Source organism: Microplitis mediator, chromosome 1 (genome assembly GCF_029852145.1).
Source record: "Microplitis mediator isolate UGA2020A chromosome 1, iyMicMedi2.1, whole genome shotgun sequence".
NCBI classification, from domain to species: domain Eukaryota; kingdom Metazoa; phylum Arthropoda; class Insecta; order Hymenoptera; family Braconidae; genus Microplitis; species Microplitis mediator.
Window position 1 is genome coordinate 5,142,668 of NC_079969.1, and position 12,158 is coordinate 5,154,825.

At 29.7% G+C, this 12,158-nt stretch overlaps 3 long non-coding RNA genes across 3 annotated transcripts in view; 1 reads left to right on the forward strand and 2 right to left on the reverse strand.

Annotated features, from left to right (window-relative positions):
- The window catches only part of LOC130677854 (uncharacterized), a 72,525-nt gene that overhangs the window by 54,454 nt on the left and 5,913 nt on the right, over window positions 1–12,158 (forward strand). The window lies entirely within an intron of this gene.
- LOC130677831 (uncharacterized) lies at window positions 2,820–4,022 on the reverse strand. The gene is made up of 3 exons (XR_008991716.1): window positions 3,880–4,022; window positions 3,629–3,728; window positions 2,820–3,100 (listed from the first exon to the last, which is right to left on the reverse strand). It is a non-coding gene; the product is annotated as an uncharacterized LOC130677831 (long non-coding RNA).
- On the reverse strand, window positions 7,920–10,125 carry LOC130677836 (uncharacterized). The gene is made up of 3 exons (XR_008991717.1): window positions 10,060–10,125; window positions 8,861–8,955; window positions 7,920–8,334 (listed from the first exon to the last, which is right to left on the reverse strand). It is a non-coding gene; the product is annotated as an uncharacterized LOC130677836 (long non-coding RNA).

Sequence of the window (12,158 nt, forward strand, 5' to 3'; positions counted from 1 at the left end):
ATACATTAGTTTTTGTGACAGATATTTGAAATTTACTACATTTAGTGCCTATAAATGGCAGGTTATAAATCCGCGTTTATTTATTTGGTAAGATTGTTTTGAGTATTTGTTGAAAATTAGAGAGAAGTCGGTAAGTGGACGAATTAAAATGATAATAAATTTTGTCACAAGATGGCTCGTTAATTTACTTCGATATTTTTTGGTCGTTTGCTATCGCACATGTAACCAAAAAATATTTTTTGATCCGATGATGACGTCACTATTAGAACGATCAGGTATCTTTTTTACCAGCTGTATCTTATCTAATATTTTTAGCTGCCGGCTATAGGCGCTAAATGTCGTAGATTTCAAGTGTCTGTCACAAAACTATAATTAAGCGTTACTTTCAATTTTTTTTTGGTAAACTTTTTCAAAAATCAGTTGTCAGTTGAAAAATATTAATGACGTTTGTTTTATGATAAAAACTATTAAAAATTTTTTTTCTTCTTTTGTATCCAATAAACATGTTAAATATAATTTTTCTTCATGTAAATTACTTACAAAGAAATTCAACTTAATCAAATTCGTTTAAAATCCAAAAAAATTTTTTTTTACCTTTTTTAGGGGGTACCCCACTTTGCCCGCAGAAATGAAAAATTTTATTTTTCAACGGTAACTGAAAATTTATTCTATTTACTTTGAATATCATTAAAAAAAAAAAGATTTAGCGTATTTGAGTCCTCGAAAACTTGGTATTTCCTTAAGTACCCCCTTTTGCCCCTCCCACCCCTATAGTTTTCTGAATTTACCGTGTATTTATACTCCTCGGCTTCAGTTTTAATTCAATTAATTATTTAATTGCATGCCTTGAGCGCGAAGCGCTGAGGCTATGCTCTATACTCGCCTGAAAATGAAAAACTCGATTTCGTCATATTAAATTGTTTCTAAATTTATAAATACACTTAAATGATACAAAAAAAATATATTGATACAAAGAAAAATGATTAAACAACAGATTTTTTTACATTTCTAAGTCGACTAATTACGTTTTTTCTATAAAATATCTGTTTTTAGTGACTTATCGCGTTAAATTCCCCAGGAGTCATGGGCTAGTAAACACTATAACTTTCGAAAAATACAATTTTCCAACTTAATTTTTTTTTTAATATCTTCGTATAATTAATGCGAAGACCCCTTTTGAAAAGGGCAGCTAAATATCTTATGGCTTAATAATAATTAATATTTTTAGATAGGCATAACACGACAATTTCTACCCTTTGAGCAGCCATATTACTTATTTTTTTTTTTAAATATACATTTATTTCAAGAGTGAACATAGTCAAGATTATTTGAATTTTTTTTACTTATCGTTTTCTATGTATCGATTATTTTTCGATAGTATCGGGTTCCAAATCCTTGAAATTAGGATATTATATGACTACTTTGAGTCAATCACAATTCTCTGAATTGCAGGCAGACTTCTTCAGTACATTGATTCATTTCTCGAATTCTGTATTAAATATCTCCCCTCGATTTGCTCCAAAATCGTCTAAACTCAAAAATCAACAAATTTTCGTGATGTCATGCTGTCAACCATTACCAATAATTTTTTTTCCGAACGGGGCATAAAAAGTGGTAATTTATCATGTGTTTTAGGGTGCGTACTATTGCGTGAAACCACGATATCGCTTAGCGAGGCCCCTCGATTTGCCCCAAGTTCGTCTAAACTCAAAATTTGGTAAATTTTCGTAATGTCATGCTGTCAACAATCACCAATAATTTTTTTTTTTAACGGGGCATGGAAAAAGGTGGTTTCTTATGTGTTTCAGGGTGCGTACTGGAGGGGGGGGGGCAAAACGGAGTACCCCCAATATGTTATAAAAAAATTGCAGTGTTGATTGAAGGACGGTGGCGATAGAAAGGCCTACCTAAGAGTTACAAGAATTTTTGAATTCTTTTAATAGTGAAAGTTGGCAAATTTCTGTTTTTTAATACTTCAACGGTGTACAACAGCTCACCTCACACTTTGTTGCAAGTAGTTTGGACGGTATCAGCCTCCCTTGGCTAGTATAGTATCTGGCTGAAGCCCGGAACCTCGGTTTTACGCCAGCGCGTACTAGTAAGAGATGTAGTCTAAGGCAAGAGTGCGTTAACATAGCCTTACTGACGAGTCCGTTAACGTACTCAGGACGAAACTACAAAAATCATGCAAGTAGGCGTATACCTTGAGTTATGGTGGTTGACTTATGAGTCAAGACACTGAACGACAAGTTATATATGTAAAATAGTTCAGTGTAGCACGGAACAAGTTTATAGTATAATGATAACCAGTGGAAAACAAGCACTACCCAAAAAACGGGTAATTACCCGGAGATTGGCAGCACTGGATTTTTAAAACTCAGGAACTCCGAGTGGTGGAGTGAATTCGGATTGGAATTAAATCCGGATTCACTCCCAATTTTTTACAGTGTACTGACTGCTGACACCGATATTGTGTGTAACTCAGGATGGAACACGATTTCAGACAGCGGGCGATGTCAGCCAGCTTTACCCTGGTCTGAAATGGTTTTGTTTCATCTCTTGCTACACGATATACTATTTTTTTATATACATTCAGTGGAAAAGGAAAAAATACGGTAAAGAAATGAATATTAAACAAAAGTATATAATTATTTGGAGTTGTTAAAATAATAAACTTCGATTACAAAAATGTTTTTTCCACTAAACTGGTACCATTTATTTTAGCTTTTTTATAATTCTGATTAGCGAAGCTGATTTGAAATGACTTAAAATGATTTGAATTCGAATTAGATAAAATATCTCAAATGATTCTTAAATCATTTCTCTTATGGAGATTTAACATTGAAAATAATTTCAATTTATTTTCTTCAATCGGGGAAGGAGTACATAGTTTGACAATTAATAATAGTAAATTGATAATTTAATATAAAAAACGAGTGTTGCAGGTTTGAACTTTCGGATTTTTCAACAATATTTTATTTTATTTACCGAACGGAATCATATGAGCTTGAATTACGTGTTTCTTGCAAGTGCCTTGACTAAAGGTTGAACTACAATAGTAATCGGCACAACCGCAACGATAGCCTTCTGAAGGATGACACTATTGAGAAAACAATAATTAATTATTTTAATAATTTTATTGCTTATTGATAAAATATCTTTTTGTTTTAATTTTACCCTGATTAAACCACAATTAAAAAAATCAGTTCTACGAAAATTTGAAAAATTACCAAGCTTTACACTACAAATTAATTTTGAGCTTTTTTATGGGTTTTTAATAAGCCGCTGTAATTTTCAAAATTTTAATTTACGTGCTCGTGTCATGAGACTTTTTTGTAGAGGTTGAAATTGCCTACAAATAACGTCCAAAGACGCGAATTCGTAAATTCGAAATTTGAAAATTTGCAGGTCTTCAAACTGAAAAATCAAGAAAACTTAATTTCACGTTATTTTCTAGACTGTTAGATAAAATCCTGCCACTTTTTCGATGATTCCATTTGTAAATATGTTAAAAAAATTCAATTTTTGTTCAACAATTAAATTTTAATTCAACAATTAAATTGAAATTATCTGTTGTGGCTTAAAGTTTGTTACTTTTTTTTTTTACTACATAATAATTATTACTTACCCAATTCCCATCGCAATTTGCTTCAACTGCACTAGCATAGAAGCCAATAAATAAAATAATTGATAACAACAAAGTAAATTTGGTCATTTTAGTTTTTTTTCTGAAAAAATATTAAGAAATACTTAAATTAAATATCACATTTAAACTGCGAAGATTATTTAAAAATATAATGATATTTTTACTCTTAATCAAAATAATTCATAGAGTAGAAGAATTACAATTTATCAAAATTATAATTAAAAATTATTTACCTATGTATGAACTAATGATACGAGTATTTGCAAGTCAGCAGATAACTGAGTATTTAATTTATTGTGAATAATCGCGATATTTATATTCATAATGTTGTTGATTATTTTATCAAATTTGCACAATCGTTACATTGATCTCTAACTCAATACTTCAAACATATAAATTACTTGAACTCGTGACTTTTAGAAATCTAGTGTGACGTAATTATCGGAAATTTTCCAGTGTAATTTTATTTATTGAGTGGGGATCGCTCTCTTATATAGCGAGTTCGCTTATCTGGGGTTATCAAATATTTTTTCTGCCCTCCGGCCGGAAAGTGGCAACTTTCGGGCCGCTGCCCTGAACGAAGTTGCAACTTTCCGGCTTCGTCGAGCAGAAAAATAGTATACGCACCTTGGCCAGTAAAAAAGAAAGCCTCAGACTAGGGATGGGCGATATTGGTAAAAAATATCGACATCGGACTATCGATTGTTTCACTTTCTTACCATCGGACCATCGATGTTTCTAAAAAAAATATCGGAACATCGATTGTTAATATCGATGGTAAGAATAAGCGCGAAAATTTGAAAAATTATTGATACAACCGATGAAAAGAGAAAAATCGAAACTAGTATTTTTAATTTGAAATTATTATTGTTAAAAATGGATGATATTGAGGGTAGCCGAGATAAAAAAAAATAATTATACAGAAAACTAGGAAAATAATTACATATGGGAAAATTTTTAAATAATATAAATGCAATTTTTGAAAAATATTTTTTAGTACAAATTTATTTTTAAAATAAAATAAAAAAATAAGTAGATGTCTGCCGATTTCAGTCTGATAATTTGAATCAGTAATGTTCGAAAACGATTTTTATAAAAAAATTTTTTTTCCTAGATGATTCTCCAGCTTATAATTTTATTTTGGAGTTAATATCTACGGGGCAGTATCCTCTGCCGAATGCCGGTTAGAAGGTCTATATCGAAGTCTTGACGGGGTTGATTTTATCCCAATAAATTAATATTTCAATGCATTTAATTCTTTATTAAAAAAAAAATCAAATAAAAATATATCAATTACAAGACTTTTTTACATTTTATTAATTTTCAAATTTGCCGCCAAATAAGCTTCTGACTTGCCGATATCGATGGTCCATTATTTTCCATCGACTATCGATGTTTTGACTTGAAAAAATATCGATGAAAAACATCGATGTTTACTTAAAAAAATATCGATAGTCGAAACATCGATGAATATCGCGCATCCCTACCTCAGACCACATGTTTGTCAGCCTCGGCTTCGCCTCGGCCAATAATTACATGTGCTCTGAGACTTTTCTTATTTTACTGGCCTAGGTATGTAATATACTATTGACTGAGTTTTTTTCGCAAACAAAATCTCTAAATCGAAAATATAGACTGTACATTTGATGCACTACTGTCTAATCTAGCGAAGTGCGCTTCAATTATTTGATAATATTCGTTTGTTTAAGAAAATAACTCGGCCAAAGTTTCCATTTACTTCACAAGTGCAACAAAGATAGTACCGTTCGTGGACTTGGGTGTAACAGAGAGATAAGTGCGAACCCCTGTTATACCGAAAAAATATCCAAAACATACCTGGTACTTGATTGTCCCGCTTAAGGAAAAAAAACGATGGATTTTCATAGGTGTGGCTCAATAAGTTATAGATCAAAATGAATGGAATATAGTATAGTGCCGAATAGCTCAACTGGTAGAGCACTCGGCGCGATACCGAATTCGCCTGGGTTCGATTCCCAGTTCGGGCTATCTATATTTTTCTCAATTTATCTTTAAATTGTCTTATTGAGAGGTTTGCATGTTTAGGTTTCCACTATATTTAAATGGTATAAAGTCCATAGCTATAGTTGATGCAAGCTTAAACTATCTATTAATAATGACAACAATTAAGTAAATTATCTATAAAGCCATGTATGCTAAACAAAAGGTTATCGTGATTCGAAAAGAATTATCTTCTGTCGAGAGAATTTTTAAGAAAACGAAGTACGTCGATTGGAGTTAATTTTATTTCAACATTGAAAATTTCCATTTGAAAATTTTTTTTTTCGAGTTTGCACGATTGTTATTTTGATCTTTACTTTAACATTGAACCCTAATCGATTGAACATGGATCGTTTGTGTCCATGAATTTTCAACTATTCTACTGTAAACAGCTTTCATGCCTCCGAATTTTAATGAAAATATTTATTGAAAAAAGGATTTTCGAGGTTGGCAACAACTCTATCGCATAGTTAGAAGACCTATGAATTTATTCAGATTTTTCCTTACAGAATAAAGTACACTGATAGAATTATGTATTTGAGCCAAATAAGATTTATTGATAATTAATAAATGATTTACTTTAAATATATATTTGAACCTAATGATTATTAATTTAAAAAGTTATGGTGCTAGGCAGCAGCAGCGGGAGTAGTTCGGTGCTCGCCACTAGATCGCGCCCACCACTTGTAGTGTCTCTGGTAAGAAACTTATTTCAGAATTATTATATTCCCCACTTGAAGCATTTATAAGACCGGTTACCCGCTGTAAGTTAGCAGAGTGACGATAACCCCTTATTGACAGTCATACAGAGGTATCCTGTATTACCCCTAGCGGATCCGAATTACGGTAAATACACAGTAAAAAATATTGTGTATCTGTGTTAAAAACGGTCCGTGTTAAAATTTTTGTGTTGATTATTTTGTGTCAAATCAACACAATTCTTTGTGTTACTTTAAAATTTTTAATCGATTTACTCTTCAACACTTTAAAAGTGTTACTTAGTATAAAAATCGATATTATCAACATTTATTAAGTGTTACTTTAACATCAACACAAAAAAAGTGTTGAAATTTTAACACAAATTTTGTGTTAAAATTCAACACAAATAGTCTGTGTTGAAAAATAACACAAAAATTGTGTGGACCGTTTCTAACACACAGATTGTGTTGATTTTAACACAATATTTTTTACTGTGTACAGTACGGTGATTTACCGTAAATTACGATAATCTACGGTAAATTACAGTAATCTACGGCAAATTACGGTAAATTGCCGTAATATACCGTAATTGTACGGCGCCTAGAAGAATTACCGTAAATTACGGCAGTTTACCGTAATTTGTCGTAGATCACCGTAATTTACCGTAGATTAGCGTAATTTACGGTAAATTACCGTAATTTACGGTAAATTACCGTAATTTACGGTAATTCTGCTAGGTACCGTAAATTACGGTAAATCACTGTATTTACCGTAATTCGGATCCGCTAGGGACACTATGACATGAATGTTTGATATTAATGTTTCCCTGAATAATTTTTGTCATAGTACCAAAAAAAAAAGTATGTGTCAAAGAAATAAATTATTTTTCTAAATATGCATTTATTTAATTGTTAAATAAATATTCTGTTATTCTAAAATAATATTTAATTGTTATTAATAACTCATTCTCTAAGGCTTACTAATATATTTCATAATGACTACTTTATAAGCTCTACAGATAATCAATTTGATTTTATGCTTGCTACTTAACGCATAATTTTCTTTACTAAATATTTTGTAGTTTCTAATGATTCGTTTTGTTGGTGGATTATAGAGTATTTAATTAAAAAAACTAAATATATGATTGGCAATGAGCAATCAAATCATTTTGTTGTCACAACTAAAATTTAGTTGTCAGAAGAAAATTTTTTTCTCAGTGTATATTTATTAGTTTTTTGAGTATTATTGAATTCAACTATTGTGACATGATTTTTGGATCAGGTTCAGAATTATTGAAATTAGGATATTATACGACTACTTTAATTCAATTGAAATTCTCTGAATTTCAGGCAGACTTCTTCAGTACATTGATTTATTACTAAAATTCGGTATTGAATTTGTTCTTGAAAAAACGATGATTTTTGGGAATTTTTTTTAGAGAAAATTTAGAGGTTATATTCGAAAAACATTAAAACATTCCATGCAGTAAACTATAGTTTCTTCTATGCTGGAATTTTTTTCTCTTTGATTAGTTCAAGTTCATAACTTAAGACAATTTTTTTAGTTAATTAAACCAATAGAGTTTATTTTAGATTTTTCATATTTCTGATTATAAGAAAGCTGTTTTGAAATGATTTAGAAAGATTCGAACTCGAATAATTTAGAATAATTAAAATAATTTTTAAATCATGTCTCTTATGGCCATTTAACATTGGAATTAAATCATTTAGAATCATCTTTCTCAATCAGGGAAGGGATACATAGTTTGACAATTAATAATAGTACACTGATTATTCAATATAAAACTTGAGCGTTGAAGGTTTGCACTTTCGAATTTTCCAAACATTATTTGATTGATTTTAACCAATTTTATCTATGAGATCTTCCAAGCCGGTTCGGCAATTGCCTTGAAAAAAATATGAACTACAAACGTAACTGTCACAGCAGCCATAGCCTTTCCAAGGATGACACTAATGAAAACAAAAATTAATTATTTGATTAATTTTATGACTCGTTGATAAAATATCATTTTTCTTTCCTATTTTACTCTGATAAAACTCAAAAGAAGTCAACAACTACGAAAATCAAAAAGTTGCAAAGCTTTACATTAAAAATTAACTTTTAGTATTCTTACGGGATTTTAATAAACCGCTGTAATTTTTTAAATTTCGAATTTGCGTGCTCGCGCCATTGGACTTTTTTGTAGAGGTTTAAATCGTCGACAAAAAAGTCCCTTTGACGCGCAATCGTAAATTCAAAATTTTAAAAGTTATGGGTCTTTAAACTAAAAAATCGGAAAAAAAAAATTCACGTTATTTTCTCGATTGTTAAATCAAAACCCTGGAACTTTTTCTATGATTTCATTTGTAAATATGTTAGAAAATAATTTAATTTTTGTTCAACAATCAAATTTAAACTTAACAATTAAATTTAAATTATCTGTCGTAGCTTAAAGTTTGTTACTTTTTTTTTTACTGCATAATAATTTTTACTTACCCACTTTCCGGGACATGCTTCAACTACACTAGTATAGAAGCCAATAAATAAAATAATTGATAACAATAAAGTAAAATTGGCCATTTTAGTTTTTTCTGAAATAATATTAAGAAATACTCAAATTAAATATTTCACTCCAAATGATTTAATTATTTAAAAATTTAATAATTTTTTTACTCCCAATTAAAATAATTTATAATCTAAAAGCAACACCAATAGTTTATAGTTTAATTTTCCATAAAATTATTTAATAACTACAAAATATATTATAGTGAACATGAACTAAGGGAGAAATACTCTAACTATGATTCAAAAAAAGTTAGTAAATAAATTTAAAATGGTTTAAATGTTTAATAACATAGATTCTGGAAAATCACACTTAGATATTTTTAACTTCCCTCTATAAAAATTGCAAATTTAAAAAAAAAAGGGACGACATTGGTATCGGTTCGATTTTCGAAAAACGAGTTTTCATCAGATGTCGACGTTTTGAGGTCCTAGGAACCTATTCAGACTATTTCCGAATGGACATCCGTGTGTATGAGTGTGCACGCGCGCGCGCGTTTGTGTGTGTGTGTGTAAACTTTTTTTGTCCGACGATATCATTGGAACGAATCAACCGATTTGAACGTTCGTGGTGGCAATCCAAAGGGCTCACCGACTTTAAATTGATTAGATTTTGGAGTTGATCGGTCATGTAATTTACAAGTTATACGAAAAATAAAAAAATTAAAAAAATTTTTTTTGTTCGGTAGTTCGCGTTTGATTTATAAACCACTTGCCCGATTTGCCTCAAAATGTAATCTGTTCTTGGTGAGATTTTTCGATTGCGACCAAAGAAGCTTGAATCGGTTTATTCGTTCCGAAGATATCATCGGACAAAAATTATTTTTTTTCAGTGAAATGGGTGTTTAGTCGGTTTAACAGTTTTTTTGAGCTCGGAGAGCTTAATTAGTAGTGACAATATAAGCCGATGCCTGAATTAGTAAAAATTTTCGTCAATTATTTTTAAAGGATACAGTATTCGATATTTGGTACAACAAAAATGTGTTTGTATATTAATTTGTAAAATAAAGTTTCTAATAGAAAAATATGATAGCGATTTTTGAATAAATTATGAAGATTGAAAGTATTTGAAAGTGAAATTTTTGAATAAATGAAATTACAATTTATCAAAATTATATTTAAAAATTATTTACTTTGGTATGAATTAACGATGCGAGTACTTGCTGGTAAGACAGATAATTGATTAATAAATTTATTATGAATAATCGCGATATTTATAGTCATAGTGTTGATACTTATTTTATCGAAGTTGCACAATCGTTACATTGATCTCCAACTCAATACTTCAAAAACATTAATTACGTTACATAATCCTTCACAATAATTCTTGAACTTGTGACTTTTAGGAATCTCGTAAGATTCGAAGATAATTATTTTGGGTTATTAAGAGAATTTTTATAAAAACGGCATATATCGATTAGTAAATTTTACCGTAATATTGGATGTTTTGATTCAAAACGTCATTTCTACAACACAAGTATGTTTAAGTTTTGACTTAAAAATATACTGCTTTAATTCAAAAAGAAAATTTATTGAAAAAGTAAATAGTTTTTGAATTAATAAAGGGTGCTATGAAGAAAAGTTGTTTTATTGTTGAAGTTTCAGAAGTCGTTGTAGTTTATTTCAAATATACAAAATAATTTTTTAGTGTTCCAAAAATTAATGATTTACTTACTTATAGAAAAATTCAAAAAACATTTTTCAACAGTTACATATTGTAGTTATAAATATGGGGAACAGTTTTTTATGATTAAAGTCTATTTGCAATCCAAATCAGCGAAAAAAGTAGAATATAATTATCAATGATTAATTTATCATCTTCAAATCAGTCATTACCTTATGAAAAACATCAGAGGAAATAAAAATAATTATTATTTTGTTTCAAAATATTTTATTTAATAAGTGACAAAAAATGACAGTTTAACAAAAGTGACATTTCTTATTTAATAGGTAATTATAGTAGTTTATCTATCGAGTGCGATCGAGTTTAAGATACGAGGTGTAAAGATTTGACTTTAGAATTTTTCAAACAGTAATTTATTTAACCAAACTTATTTACTTGCGATTTGAGTATGCAAACGCCTTGACGAACGGATGAACTACAACCGAAATCTTCACAACCGCACTCATAGCCTTTCAAAGGATGACACTAATGAGAACATAAAAATTAATTATTTGATCAATTTCATTACTTGTTGATAAAATATCTTTTTGTCTTTATTTTACTCTGATAAAGCCACAACAAAAAAAGACAAGAGCTACGAGAACTTAAAAAGTTACGGAGCTTACATTAAAAATTACTTTAAGCATTTTTGTGGGTTTTTAATACACCGCTGTAACTTTTTAAATTTCAAATTTTCGAGCTCGCGTCATAAGACTTTTTTGTAGAGCTTTGAATTGTCTACAAATGAGTCCCTATGCCTCGAATTCGTAAATTCAAAATTTGAAAAGTTATGGGTCTTCAAACTGAAAAATCAGGAAAATTAAATTTCACATTATTTTCTTGAGTGTAAGATAAAAACGCTAGCGGCTAGCGAAAAAATCCCTTCCAGCAAGCGATTTTTAATCGCTAGCTGCTAAAGAAAATAATCGCTCGCAGGTAGCGATTATTTTTTTCCGGTGTACGAGTTAAATACTCTTTGTAATTGACTATTCAGTGTATCCGGCATGTCACAGAAGGTCATAGCACAGTAGTCAAAAAAAGGTAGTATGAGCATCAGCACTAACTGCCTCTGCATTGCAATCGACAATATCTTGTTATTCATATAACTATAACAACAAGTATTCAGTTTGTAGGGGAGGGAGTGGCAAAAGGGGGTACTTAAGGAAATACCAAGTTTTCGAGGACTCAAATACGCTAAATCTTTTTTTTTTTAATGATATTCAAAGTAAATAGAAGAAATTTTCAGTTACCGTTGAAAAAAAAAATTTTTCATTTCTGCGGGCAAAGTGGGGTACCCCCTAAAAAAGGTAAAAAAAAAAATTTTTTGGATTTTAAACGAATTTGATTAAGTTGAATTTTTTTGTAAGTAATTTACATGAAGAAAAATTATATTTAACATGTTTATTGGATACAAAAGAAGAAAAAAAATTTTTAATAGTGTTTATCATAAAACAAACGTCATTAATATTTTTCAACTGACAATTGATTTTTGAAAAAGTTTATCAAAAAAAATTCAAAGTAACGCTTAATTATATTTACAGAAGTGATTTTGGAATGTTTAAAAACCAT